This window comes from Salvelinus sp. IW2-2015, unplaced genomic scaffold (assembly GCF_002910315.2).
Source record: "Salvelinus sp. IW2-2015 unplaced genomic scaffold, ASM291031v2 Un_scaffold3363, whole genome shotgun sequence".
NCBI classification, from domain to species: domain Eukaryota; kingdom Metazoa; phylum Chordata; class Actinopteri; order Salmoniformes; family Salmonidae; genus Salvelinus; species Salvelinus sp. IW2-2015.
This window is the reverse complement of record NW_019944646.1, coordinates 10,376-25,445: the sequence shown is the minus strand read 5'-3', so window position 1 is coordinate 25,445 and position 15,070 is coordinate 10,376.

The window sequence follows — 15,070 nt, the reverse complement described above, 5'->3', positions numbered from 1 at the left end:
ACCCGAGGCTTTTCATATCGACGCCTACTCATTTCAATCAGATTCTTTTTGCCTTGTCCGACTTTTAATTTCCCCGTCCCTCTATCATACTCTTCTCTTTTTTCTCCCTCTCTCTCCTTTCACTCTCGCATCTCTGATTGTTTTTTAGAGGAAGGCCCAGTCACGGGGTGTGGTGTGTGTGTTGTAGCCGAGAATCAGCCTGATCTCCCAGTCCAGGACTGAAGGACCCTGCTAGCAAAACTCAGAAAGACACAGATACTCCTAGAACATACACTGACATGTTACTGTACGTGTGTGTGTGTGTGTGTGTGTGTGTGTGGTGTGATGTGTGTGTGTGTGGTGTGTGTGTTGTGTGTGTGTGTGTGTGTGTTGTGTGTGTGTGTGAAGATAACTGAGTTGCGTCAAAAGCTCATTCAGGCTCTCCCTCTTTCCTTTCCATGATGTCCACCACCCAGGACAGACCACACAAAAACACCCCTTACACCTGCCTCAATGGAACATTCCCCGCCCCCAGACTGTACAGCCGGGCTGGTCCCAAAGCTGAAATGGGGTCTGAGAGGTCTGGTGAAAACTCGTTTCTTTTGGATTAACCTCTGGTTCTGTCTTCTCAGCAGGCCTGTCTGTCACCACCTCTGCCACACAGGCCAGCGGATTATAGAGATCGTGTAAGTGTTTGAGGAGAAGCTCAAAGGGTTCCTCTTCCTATGGCGAGAAAGCGACGAACTCAACAGATATGTTACTGTACCTCCCACCCTTCTTCCTCTCTCCACCCCTTTCCAACCTACCCATTCTCCTCTCCTCCTCACCTATCTTCCTCTCTTCCTATCCTGGCCCCCCCTCCCAGACAAGGCCCAGTATTGAGAGGGAGAGGGAAACCGATACCGGTCTCGCGAAAAGACTCAAGCTATGTGCGTGTTTACCTAGGACCAACACCCTTTAACTCTCCCCCCCTCTCCTTCCCTTTCACCCTCTCCCTCTCCCACCCTCAATAAAAAAACCAAAAAAAAAAGAAACAAAAAAAAAAAAAAAATAAAAAAAAAAGAGACGAAAAAAAAAAAAATGATAAAAAAAATCAAAAAAAAAAAAAAAACTAAAAAAAAAAAAAAAATAAAAAAAAAAAAAAAATAAAAAAAAAAAAAAAAAAAAAAAAAACAAAAAAAAAAAAAAAAAAAAAAAAACAAAAACAAAAAAAACATAAAAAAAAAAAAAAAAGAAGCAAAAAAAAAAAAAAAAAAACAAAAAAACAAAACGAGAAAAAATAATAAAAAAAAAAAAAAAAAAATAAAAATAAAAAAAAAAGAAAAAATAAACAACACAAAAAAAAATGTAAGTACCATTTCATATTTTTCGCTTCTCTTTCATTTGAGAAGAGAATAAAGAGGGAAGGAAACTCGGCAGACATCGGGAAAAGTAGTAATTCATCTTATCTTTTGTGTGTGACTGTGGTGTGTGTGTTTTTGTGGTGTGGGTGTTGTGTGGTGTTGCTCTTTGTGCGTAAGCCGTGGCGTCGTTTGTGCGTGGTGCGTGCGACGCGTGCTGCTCTCGCCCTCGTTTGATGTTGATGTGGCGTGTGTATTAACCTTGCTTAGTATTGTGTGTGTGGTTCTGGTCGGTTGCTCTTGGCTGCTACTCCCGGCAACCCGTTTGTGCTCGTCGTTCCGGCTTCTTCCCTTCCCGGATGCGGGACTCGTTTAGCTTTCCCCACCCATTGGGACCCCAACGGACCCTAGCTAAAGGGATGTTGGCTCTCCCTCGCTGTAATACCCAAATCCAAAATAAAACCATACAAAGCTTTTATTCGTGACAAAAAATACTGTATGCGAAAATCAATCTCATAATCTTTACGACATGACAACTAGACCCATACAAACTGCTCTAACAACACTAGGGCAAGGGTCTTATCAATAGTTTGCCATGGTGTTTTAGGACCAACCTCCCAGTGCCTTCCATAGCGAAACACACCAACTGTTCTGGTGAAAGTCGTCAACTTCCATAGGAACAAACAATGGTCTCTTGGTGCGAAAAGTTCTGTTTTAAAACTTTCCCATAGGATCAAAACAATGTTTTCTCCCGTGAGAAAAGTCGTGTTTGTAACTTCCATAGCGAAATTAACCAAAATTGTCTGGAGAGTTGGAAAGTTCTGTAAACTTCCATAGGGACACAACAATGGGTTGTAAAGTCGTGCTAATTTCCATTTGGAAAAATAACGTTGTCTGGTTGGAAAGTTCTGTAACTTCCATAGGGAAAAACACTGTTTCCTGGTAATAGTCTGTAAAACTTCCACTTGGAAATATAATGTCTGGCTTGTCTTTGGGAAAGTTCTGTAATACTCTTCCCCATAGGAACCAATGTCCTGGTGAAAAGTCTGTTAACTTTCCATTGGAAAATCAGATGTCTGGCAGTGAACATGCTCTGTAACTCTTCCATAGGAAAAATAATGGTCTGGTTGAAAGTCTAACTTTCCATACGGTCAAACAATGTCTGGTGAAAGTTTTCTGTAACTTCCTAGAAAATAATGTCTGGTTGAAAAGTACATAAACTTTCCATAGGAAAACAATGTCTGGTTTGGAAAGTCTGTAACTCTACCATAGGAAATAATGTTTCTGGTGAGAAGTCTGACTGTTCTATAGTGGTTCTCTCGTCTGCATTATGGCTATAGATCTCAGACTTGTAGATCAAGTTGATCACTAGTAAAACCAGTAACTAGTCTAAACTACTAACTAGTCTATAACTAGTCTGTAACTTGTCTCTAATTATAAGGCTAGTCTTTTCACACTTGTAGAGAAAGAAACTAGTCTCTACGCTCTAACTAGTATTGTAACTAGTCTCTAACTAGTATTGTAACTCGTCTCTAACTAGTATTGTAACTAGTCTCTAACTAGTATTGTAACTAGTCTCTAACTAGTATTGTAACTCGTCTCTAACTAGTATTGTAACTAGTCTCTAACTAGTATTGTATCTAGTGTTTACATATTACTGTAACTACAGTTTCTCACAGCAGGAAAATAATCCTGTAGCAACAGGAAATGTGAATTATTATGTGGATTATAATTAATGGACATTTTTGTAGCGGTTGACACATTTTTCGTTAGGGCAAATAAAGTCTGACATTTTAAAGTGAAAATGACAAACTTTAGAAGCCTTATTAAACCATGAACACGCGACAAGTTAGCATTTCTTGCTGGCGCAGGAAAGTTCTCTGCGACAACGGAGTGCTCAAATTAAGATAGTACATCTGTAGTCTCTAACTAGTTGAACTAGTCTCTAACACCATGACTATTCTCTGACCTGTATCCATTGTGGCTGGAGCCCAGAGGCTTGTACAGGGAGGAGGGAGGAGAGTTGAGTCTGTTCTGTCGCTCCAGCTGTCTCTGCTCCTTTATCTTCTTAGGCTGGGGCTTGCTATAGCTCTCCTCTCTACCAATGTAGCTGGACATGCCATACACTGGGATTATCTCTGGGAGACGGAGAGATGGAGCGGGTGAATAGGGAGGGAGAGAGGGAGAGGAAAGTGAGAGAAGGAAAGACGAGAGAGGGAGTTAGCTATGTCATTTAGGTGTTTGTATATACACTGAGTGGACAAAACATTAAGGACACCTGCTACAGACATAGACGGACCAGGTGAATCCAGGTGAAAGATATGATCCCTTATTGATGTCACTTGTTGAATCCACTTCAATCAGTGTAGATGAAGGGGAGGAGAGGTTAAAGAAGGATTTGAGGCAAATGAGACATGGATTGTGTACACGTGCCATTCAGAGGGTGAATGGACAAGACAAAATAAGCGCCTTTGAACGGGTTATGTAGTAGGTGCCAGGCGCACCGGTTTGAGTGTGTCAAGAACTGCAATGCTGCTGGGTTTTTCACACTCAACAGTTTCCTGTGTGTATCAAGAATGGTCCACCACCCAAAGGACATCCAGCCAACTTGATACAACTATGGGTCCATTAAGAGTCAACATGGGCCAGCATCCCTGTGGAACGCTTTCGACACCTTGTAGAGTCCATGCCCTGACGGATTGAGTCTGTTCTGAGGGCAAAGAGAGCATTCATATATATGTGATAACCTACTACCACTCTAAAAATAACATTGCCAAAGACAACAAAACTCCCACTTCTAACCTCTCTTTACTGTTCCATAATCCTTTTCAGGCACCTATTACCTGAGAAGAGAAGCCTTGTGCCCAATAGTCGCATTAACTCCCTTGTGTAAATCTTTCGCCCATATCTCTTAGTTTCTATCTTCGTATCTCCACCAGTGCCATTCATTACCTAGCCAATTAAATGCCACAATCGTCCCCTCTTAATTCTTTAAAAGTACGCAATCCTCGCTTGTGTAAGCAACGCTCTGCATCTGCAGTTGTGCCTACCACCACATACTCTTCTTGGTTGTGACATACCCATTCAAACTCCTCACCTGTCGTTCACACTGCTCGATATGAATCTTCTGTTGCAAACCGTACTTTGGTCGCTCCCTCTTTAACCCTTGTGAGCGGGGCAATCAAGAGGCTGGCTTCCTGTTCCACCACAATTTCAACATGCACTATTTCATCACTTTTATCACATAATATTACTTCTCTCACAACTGTTATCTCCTTTCTCCTTCATGCAAACCACTTAGCAACTAGACCAAATAGCTTATTTACAAATGATCACCACCGCATGTGTCACCTTTCCTGACCTTTTTCTGTTTGTATGTTGAGCTGTCAGAGTAGTTTCGGATGCAAGGCAGCACTGATGTTTGGTTTCTATGATTTTGACCATATTATGAGTTCTCAATTGGGGCAGGTGTTTTCTCGCCTCTGAGTGAGAATCATATTAGTAGGTGGTCACATTGTTTTGGGTGTGTCTCTTGATGTGTGTGTCGATGTCGTGCACCATACGGGCACCTGGTTTCCCGTTTTTTGTTTCTTTTCATTTTGTATGCTCTTTTTATTAGTAATTTCCCTGTTCTGCGTTCTTCTTAATCGTAATTTCTTCTCCAGGTCTGTCTACATTCTTTTTATTTTCGCTTAGTTAATTCAAGTTAGTTCGTTTTTCTTCTTCGTCGTTCTGTCGGTCTTAAATCATTCTTCAAGTATCACGCTGTCTTTTGTGCAATCCATGCGCCTTCCCTTCGTTGGATTAGACAAAGGAACCATTACAAAGGGCCGGATAAATATCTATATCAGCTTATCCACGCTGACCGGACACAATGCCCTTCCGTTCCTGCTCTCTCAGCTGAATCCCTATGATGTAAATCTGTACAGAAATCGCATCCGTTGCCCAAATTGATCGCTCAATTGTTCCAACTAATCTGCCAAACTGAGACCTTCACCTCACATCACCTACTCTCAAATATACAGACTACTACTCCTCCCCTCCACTTTGAGCGCTTGGGAGAGACTCATGTCACACACCTCCATAACACACCTCAATTACCCGATTACTAAATCAGTCGCACATTTCTATCGCCCCCTTCAATACGTTCACACGCGGCGCCGACAATGTTTCTCCCCATGATCATCGACCTCACTGCCTCGAGCTTGTGTCGTTATATCTCGCCCTACCCACTCTTCACTTTCCCCTCACCACACGAATTCATCCGACATTTCAATCATTCTAGATTTTTACCTATCATCGTCTTCCAAAAATCACTTCATAGACAAACCATATATAACCCCCTTAGTATGGAACGCCTTTGGTCAAATTTACATGTCAAAAAAGAAACTAAACCTTAAAAGACTGCAACACACTTTGACGTGCTCAAATAAGCTTGTATCCAATTCAGGACCGATATGAAGATGTTCCATCAACGGCACTCTACTATCAAATAATTTAACGATCATGAATTTTTTACTATAGTCATTACACATTACCTTTACCTATCACCCCATTCATGAGTTCACAACATTTCATCGATCACTCTGACATGGCCAATTCTAACGTGTGCTCTCGTCATGCTCATTACGACACTCCTGCCCTCCCCAAAGCTCTGTCGTAATCAAACCCATACTAAGCGCCGTTGTTATGACACGTAATCCTCTATCCAACCTAATCACTTGATAGTTGTAAACCCCAAATGTTCATTTTTGCCCCAAGAAACACAGCCAATGCACACATCATCGTTTTCAGATAGCTTATAGTTAGCCTAACAACTAATAGCTACGTGTATCATCTAAAAATACCGTGTTAATTTAAAACAGTTCTCATTATCTTGATTAATGGTGTCACCACTCTATTGTAGCTCAGCCACTAAGATTACCACATAATGACCTATGCAGTTAGCCTTCAAAATGAAAGTTATTCATTACCAGTGATGCAAATGAATAAACAATTGTAGAATTTGCCATATTGATAATGCATTGCTAAACGATAGGTCACTTCTTTTGCTACTGTGTGTTATATCAATCAACAAAAGACAATAATTTGTAAACTTTACAAAAAATTCTTGAAATCACACTGATTTATTAGACTTTTAGACATTCATTTGGGCATACTTATGTCATGTACAGCCTTACCTATGGTTGTGGATCAATACATTCGATTAGTCTACTCCAGTCACACCCCAGAGAACGATTACAGCTTCGTAGCTCTTATGGCGGAACCTGAATGAGCCACATTATTCGTCCCTATGTTGGATTGGTGCGACCTAGTGGAGTGTTTGAGTCGGGCCCCAGAAACCGAAAGGTGCTTGAGATCAAAACTCCTGAGCAGACAAGTCAGAAACCTCAATTTTCTTCCCATTGAATAAGGCAGTTGACCCACCTGTTCCCCGGCCATAGGGTAGAAGGTTTCAGGAAATTTTCAAATCAAAGAATTTTCATAACGCACTGACCTGCCTTAGTTTTACAAATCAACAAAAGATGTTAAAAAAACAAAAACATTAATATTTCACGATTAACATGTGTTACATCTTTGACAAAAAAAAAAACCCACTATTCCCAAGGAAAAACATCCTTCGTTGCATGTTTTGGCCGTCTGATTACATTTGAGGGGACCCGTTGGAAAGATAATGAACCCCATTTCATTGATCCAATCCTTAGTAAGCTGGTACAGTTTGAGCAATATTACGTCATACACACATAGGCTACCTCCGCCGGAGTAATTTTCACATCACAGTCCCGTTACTAAGTGACACAGCAATAGGCCTAAAACTCGTCACGGGTCTGTGTTCTTGTGTATCAGTGTAGACTGAACGCCTCGCATCTTATGTGTGGCTTCACATCGCCAGAACCTTTGTTTAACATATCTAGGGGGTGGCTAAAGGTTGGGTGTGATGCATAGTTGTCCACAAATTGTCAACCCTTCTGGCCCAATTTTTTTCACTTTTCAAACAAGAGAACTTCTTGTTTGAAACCTGCATAATCACTTATTGTCCGATTCCCTATTTGTGTAGTTTCACAACACATACCCTAGGCGAAGCCTCACTGCCAGAAAAGCGAGCGTGGCGCTTAAACCTGTACTGGGGGCAACAGGTGAAGAGCCCGGGTTCCGCCAAAACGAGGCGGACAGAGTAAGCAGAACCGGAAAACAAGAGCCAATTGGCAAGAGGCGAACACAAGGAACCTATTGATTAGTTCATTTTTTAGTTACCTTTAAACATTTAACCAGGTAGGCCTCCAGCTTGAGAACAAGTTTTCACTTTACAACTGCGACCTGGCCAAGATCAAAGCAAAGCCAGTGCGACACAAAACTACAACACAGGCTTACAGCATGGATTAAACCAAATGTCGTACCCGTCAATAACAACAATAGATGAAAAGTCGTATCCACAGTGTGATGGCGGATTAAGAAGTAAAGAATATAATAGGGAAAGGCAGTCATGCGGCGACCGAGAGTCAAGATAAGCCGTGAGTGGCGTGTGAAATAATTACACGAATTGTAAGCAACTGATAAACACTGAAGTGTAGTAGATGTGTGTCTTAGGGAAAGATTATGTGCCTAAGTAAGCAGATACTGGGTGCAAAGGAGCAAAAGATATATATAAATATAAATAACATGGGACTATGGGATGAGGGTAGTTGGTATGGGCTATTTACAAGATGGCTAGTACAGGTGCAATGATCTGTAAGCTGCCCTGATAGCTGATGGCTTTTAAAAGGTTCAGTGAAGGTGTGTTTTTGGCAATACGTTGCCAGTCCCATGTGCAGCAGAACTGGAAGGAAAGGCGGCACCAAAACCCGAAGGAATAATGCTTTGGGGTGGACCAGTGCAAAATAATACCTGGCTGGAGGCGTGTGCTACGGGTGCGTGCTTGCTATGGTGGACCAGTGAGCTGAGATACGGCAGGGGGCTTTACCTAGCAAGGACGTATAGATGACCTGAGCCAGTGGTTCTCTGGCGCGGTATGAGCCAGAGGGCCAGCCAACAGGGGCCAGAAGACGCATAGACGCTGGCAACCTCGGATGCATACATTAGGGACTAGGCTGCATCCATTTGCCTGGTAGAATGTTGGAGGGTATTTTTGTACAATGACATCGCCAGGAAGTACAAGATACGATAAGAGATCGTCAGGTTTTACTGAAGGAGGTGATGTTATGCCAACAACCCATGAGTGCAAGGATGCTTGTTGCGAAAATAGGAAGCGATTTTGCAGATATTATGATTGTTTTGATGTTTATTACACTCGGTGCGTCTAATGGCCAGATGTTGAGGTCTGAAGAGTTTTGCGCAGGTCTAGGTATCGAGGACACCTACGCGATATTTGTAGTTTGTTCACATTATTCTAAGGTCCCATCAGTAGGTGTGGCTCACCCGCCCGTACCGCGGCTGGCCCAGGTGTTGGTGGCAGCGATCGGGGTTGGGAAGGTGCGATGCATTAGTTTTACTTGCTATGTTAAGAGACCAGTTGGAGGCCATGGAAAGAGAGTATGTATGGATTGAAGCTTCATCTGGAGTGATAAGGATGATTAACACCACAGTTCCAAAGAAGGGCCGAGGAAGTATTTAGCAGACATGGTATGTTGTTCTCCTCGATAGAGTGGATACAGAAGCAATCACCACCCGCAAGAGCGAACATCCTTATGATACAGAAGGCCCAAGAAGCCTTCGGCCCGAGGAATTGAACCCTCTGTACCCCCATAGAGACTTGCCAGAGGTCCGAACAGAACAGGCCCTTCGAATTGACACACTGACACTCCTGTCTGGAATGTGGTGACAACCATTCAGAGGCTGTCATTTTCTGAACCCAAAGGCTGGTTGAGATCTGCCGATAAGAAAGCCTCGGCCAGGATCGGATGAATTACGGCTGCCACAAGTATTGTTTTGCTCGATGCGGTTATGATATCGTTTAGGATCTGTAACGCGTGGTGAGGTGCACCCATGAGACCAGCTCGGATACCGAGATTGCGCAAAGCGGAAGAAGGTACGGTGGAGCTTCAAATGGTCTAGTGATCTGTTTGTTAACTTGGCTTCTCGAAAGACCTAGAAAGGCAGTGGTAGGATAGAAATAGGTCTGTAACAGTTTGGGTCTAGAGTGTCCCCCCCTTTAAAGAGGGGGATGACCGCAGCTCCTTTCCAATCTTATGGGGAGATCTCAGAACGATACGAAAGAATGTTGAACAGGCTAGTAACATGTAGGGGTGTGCAACAATTGCCGAGGATGAAATTTTAGAAAGAGAGGGTCCAGGTTGTCTAAGCCCAGCTGAATTTGATAGGGGTCCACCCCCCTGCATTTCTGCATCTCTTTCAGAACATCAGCTATATGCATTGGGTGAAGGAGAAATGAGAGGAGTGTTGGGCAAGCTTGCTTTGGGGGGATATTGCACGAGCTGTTGACCGGGGTAAGAGGCTAGCCAGTGAGAAAGCAATGGCCAGCCCGTAGAAAAAATGCTTATTACAAATTCTCATTATCTAGATGTATTCGGTGGTGACAGTGTTTCCTGAGCCTCAGTAGCAGTGGGCAGCTGGAAGGACGTTGCGCTTATTCTCCATGACTTTTACAGATGTCACCAGAACCTTTGGGAGTTTGTGCTACATGTAACCGATGTGAAATGCTAGCTAGGTACGGGGTGCGCGCTAGGCGCCCTTTCAGTCCGGTGACGTCACTGGCTCTGAGACTTGAAGTATGGTTCCCCCTTGCTCTGCAAGGCCGCGGCCTTGTGGAGCGATGGGTAACGCTGCATTCGTGGGCGACCGTTCGATTGATGTGTGCAGGAGGGTCCCTGGTTTCGCGCCACCGGGTATGGGCGAGGGACGGACGTAACAGTTAAACTGTACATACAGGATACAAAGGTTTTGTTTGAACAAAGCTAGCCTTTCTGTTCCTAAACTGGGTTCCTAACTACCCGAAAAGTTTCATATCGCGGGGTAGTCGATGCTAATGCAGGTACACCACAGAATGTTTTTGTGCTGTCGAAGGGCCGGCACGCGCTGTTCCTTGTTCAACATTTTGTTGAAGGGGCATGCTTATTTAAGGATGGAGTAAGCAATGTATATAAGAATAACCAGGCATCCTCTACTGACGGAATGAGGTTCCATATAAATTTGGGTGAGACTGAGGGCATTAGTTTAGATTGTAGGGATGGCCGAGTGCTTAAGCATTTAAAAGGCACAGTCAGTTAAGAACACAATTCTTATTGTCGATTCCGGCGTAGGACAGGGGGGTAACTGCCTGTCTCATGGGCAGAACGAGCAATTTGTACCTTGTCAGCCGAGGATTTGAACTTGCAACCTTTCCACGTACTAGCACCAGACACGTCTAGTCCACTATGACCCTAACCCCCAACTGTTCCCGTGTAGGTCACCTAACGCTGATGGCAGGGAAACGTTCCTGGACGATAACTTGGAGGGCAATTAATTCAACAGTATGGTGTCCAGGACGGCAGCCTGGGGACTGGGCGGGTCCTGTATACAAGCGGGCACCCGAGAGCGAAACAGTTCGAAGACGTTGTTTCTGCAAAGGGAACTTTTTTTAATTAGAAGCTCAAAATTGTTTGGTGGACAAACCTGGATATACTATATACTTAAGTATCAAAAGTAAAGTATAAATAATTTCAAATTCATATATTAAGCAACAGACAGCATTATTTTCTTGTGTTTTCTAGTTTATGGATAGCCAGGGGCCACCCACCCAACACGATAAATTTCTTCACAAACACCATTTGTGTTTAGTGAGTCCGGCCAAATCAGATTCCAGTAGGGTGCACCAGAGATTTCTCTTTAAGTGCGCTGCAATGAACATTTTTCCTGTCCTGCTAAGCATTCAAAATGTAACGACTAAGCTTTTGGTGTCAGGGAAAATTGTATGGAGTAAAAGTACATTAATTTTTCTTTAGGCAATGTAGTGAAGTAAACGGAGAGTTGTCACAAAACATTATAATAGTAAAGTTCAAAAGGGCAGATACCCAAAACTACTTAAGTAGTATTTAAAGTATTTTTAGCTTAAGTACTTACACCACTGGAAGATAATATGTACAGTACCCAGTCAAAAGTTTGGACCGCCTTAACTTATTCATTCATTATTACGTTTTATTTGTACATATTTTCTAACATTGTTAGAATAACTGAACATAACACATAATCATGTAGTAACCACAAAAACGTGTTCTACGAAATCAAACACTTATGATTTTAGACTTTAGATTCTTACACAGTAGCCCACACGGGTTGACTTGATGACCAAGCTTTCACATTTTTGGCATCTCTCTCAAGCCAGGTTCACGTGAATGGACTTTTCCAAACAGCCTTGAAGGAGTTCCCACATATGCTGAGCAACTTGTTGGCTTACTTTTCCCTTCACTCTGAGGTCCCAAACTCATCCCAAACCATCTCCAATCCGGGTTGAGGTCAGGTGATTGTGGAAGGCCAGGTTATCTCTATGCAGGAACTCCAATCCACTCTCCTTTTAGTCAAATACTCACAGACCTGGCATGGGTGGTTCCGGTTAATTTCCTGTTGAAAGTAACAAATGATAGTCCCACTAAAAGCACCAAATCAGATGGGGATGGCCGCATCACTAGCAGAATGCCATATAGTAGGTGCAATATTGTCCTGTTGTCTTAATCGTGTGCCTGAATTCCTCACGGAGATCCCAATCCACTAAACTTTGGTGTCACCATCAAAGCACCAGCACAGATACCCTTACCTACCAACATCCAAATGACAACCTCAGTCCATGGTGGGACCCGTCACACACAAATCGACAAGAGGATCATCCCGCTTCACACTGCTAGCACAGATCTCTAGCAAACACAGATTTACGGCGGTTGGAACAAATCGATCTTCGTCATATTTGAGATTTTTCAATACAATGCGACCAAAGATTACATCATTATGCGCGACCAGAATCTTAATGCTCCCTATTGTCTCGTGAATTTCTCTTCCCACAGGCAAAGTCATCTATGTCCGCTTATTTGTAGGTCCCATATTGAGTTGATGTCGGGCCAATACTTTTGCCATGCACATTAATCATTTGACCAATTAGAATAAGGCACATTGATTCACACATATCTCCTCCTTACTACAGTTTATGCACTCTGTTGTAGATCGTCTCTCCAAATTCACGTATGAACCTTGGTCTGCAATAATCTTGTTGCGCGGGCTAGCTTCTCTTTCTTCGGACGTTGCTGAGTCTCTCGTAAACTTAGTAGAACACGGTTATTACTGTTCGCTCGCACACATAGCACCATATCCCGCAACAATATAGTCTCTGTGTTATCTTCTTATAATTTATGTTGGTGGTAGTCAATGTGCTGTGATCTCAGGAGATAAGCTTAAACTCTGTACTCGTGTGAGAAAGTTGTGATCTAGGGCTCATGTTATGTATGGTTTTTACAGGGGGAATCAGCCCATATGAGACGTGAGTGATTATTTGTAGTGTCATAGGGCTATATAGTATGATGTCTAATTTGGCCTGATATGGCTCTCCAATGGATACAAGTAGGACAGTATGTTTATCGTTGTCCCATGATGGGGAATCATATTTTAGGTAGCATTTTCCTGGCATTTGCTCCTCGATGGGGACTTCTCTATTGGTCTGTCCCCATATTGAAGTCATGCCCATGAGGAAGCCACCACACCGTAGGTCTTGTCACGTTTGCGATATCCTGGCTTGTTTGTTAGGTAGTTGGTGCTGATTGTTGGACGTCTTCGAGCCGACGTGTATGTCGACCTCTCTAGGTTGTGGATACTTTCTAACTCCAACGTCTGTCTCGCGATTGGCAGGTCTCATTGCATTACCCGTACGAGACTTGATGGCTGTTCAGATGCGACAATCTTCACCATTAATGCCAACGGTGCCACAGCATTGTACCACGTGCGAGATGTTGTCAGAGAGGAGTCAGCAAGGTGGAAATTCGGCTGGGAGAAAAAGAGATTATGCGAAGTGGTTACCGAATCCTGGACCTGGGAGGAGGGTAATGGCAGGGGACCAAGGACCCGTGCCATGGAAGCAGGCGGAGGCAGCCGAAAAGGAACGCGACGATACGAACGGGGCACGGCTAAGCACGGAAGCACGAGAGGCAGTCCCCCAAATTTTGGGGGGGGGGCCACGGGGAGATTGGCGGAGTAGGGTTTATAGACCTCGAGCCAACTCCCCGTGCTTACCTTGAGGAGCTTGTGACTGATTATGCTACCGTTCCCATCCTTCCTGCTAGTGAATCGCGGCAACCTCGAGGTGTACCTCCCCCACAAACATTCCAATGCTCCCGACCACCAGGAAGCGTTGTTCGTCCTCTCGCAGCTGATTGCCCCGCCACACTGTATCGATCGACGAACAAAGTGAGCGAAGTGACCAGCTGCAGCTACGCATTGGATATAGCTCGCCTCAGGCTCGACAGGCTTTGCCGAGAAACCGTCGCGAGTGCGCACGGCTCGCATCCCCGATCGCGAGTACGGTCTCATGTGACACATACCACATCTTCTCCTTTCACTTATGCATCACCTGTGAGCAGAAGCGTGTCATCAGCCCCGGTACCCAACTCCGGTGTAACAGTGGCTGGCTCACCACGCAGTCCACGTCTCCGGTGGCTAGCGCGATCGCACACAGTCCAGTACGTCTGATGCTGCTTCTGCCCGTTTGCAACATCGCCCCTGAGGTATGCGTGTTCTTCCTCAAGCGTTCGTACGTTGCACGCTACGCCTTTGGTCTCATCGTTCGAACGAAGAACCGGCGTGACGTTACCTGCTGGCAGCAGTTACGTGTGAACTCTGGATCTTCCTTTCTGTGCGGTCCTCATGAGCAGCCAGTCTTCACTCATAAACGCTGGACTTGCCCTATTTTGCTACTGCACCTATTCAAGTTTTCCACCAGTTCGTACTAACTTCACTCCGTCTTACCCACAGTAGTGACCTTGACCCCTCCTTTCTCTTTCTTATGTGAGCTGTATCTTGCCAATACGTAATGTAACTTGTACTTTTACCAGAAGTGGGGGCGATATCTATCTGTTTACAACCCCTTCCGCGTTGTCACAACACAGGACTGCATCTAAGGCGTCAATTGCCTTAAGAGAAGAAAGGAAATGCTCCCCACAAATAGAAAGCTTTTACATACGAACCGGCCCAATCCACCTTTTAAATTGATAATGCCGTTCGAGCGGTACTAGAAGCCTGGGTTGAGTAGTAAATGCCACAAATAGGTCGCGTCGCATCAGGCTGTATCATTTCACATATGAATCGCACGACAGATGGCTACTTTCTGCATAGAAACCTAGATAAGGAATCTAATGTAAACAGTTACATATAGTATTTGCCCAATCTTGTGCTTGAACAGTTTTCTATTAGTTTACATTACCTATTGATATAAGTACACAGCTCAATGTGTTTTATGATGTTCCAACAATTTTTTGCAAATTTTTAACCAAAATAGGGTGCTTCTGGAGTGTAGTTGTGTTTAGTAAACATAGCAGTTCCACATATACCCTCGTTTAAACCTATATGTCTCTCGCAGTTTCTAAGTTATATTGCGCAACAAGGCTAGTATAAAAATCTAATAGTAAAAAATGGAGATGAGTCAGCGTGTGTGTCCCAACTTTTGGTTGACTGTGTACTGATTATATATTAGTTGTCGAAGTGATACAGGTCATAACATTAGGACGACCTTTTAATATTGAGGTTGCCCCCCCCCCCCCGCACACCAGCAGGCGCGGTGG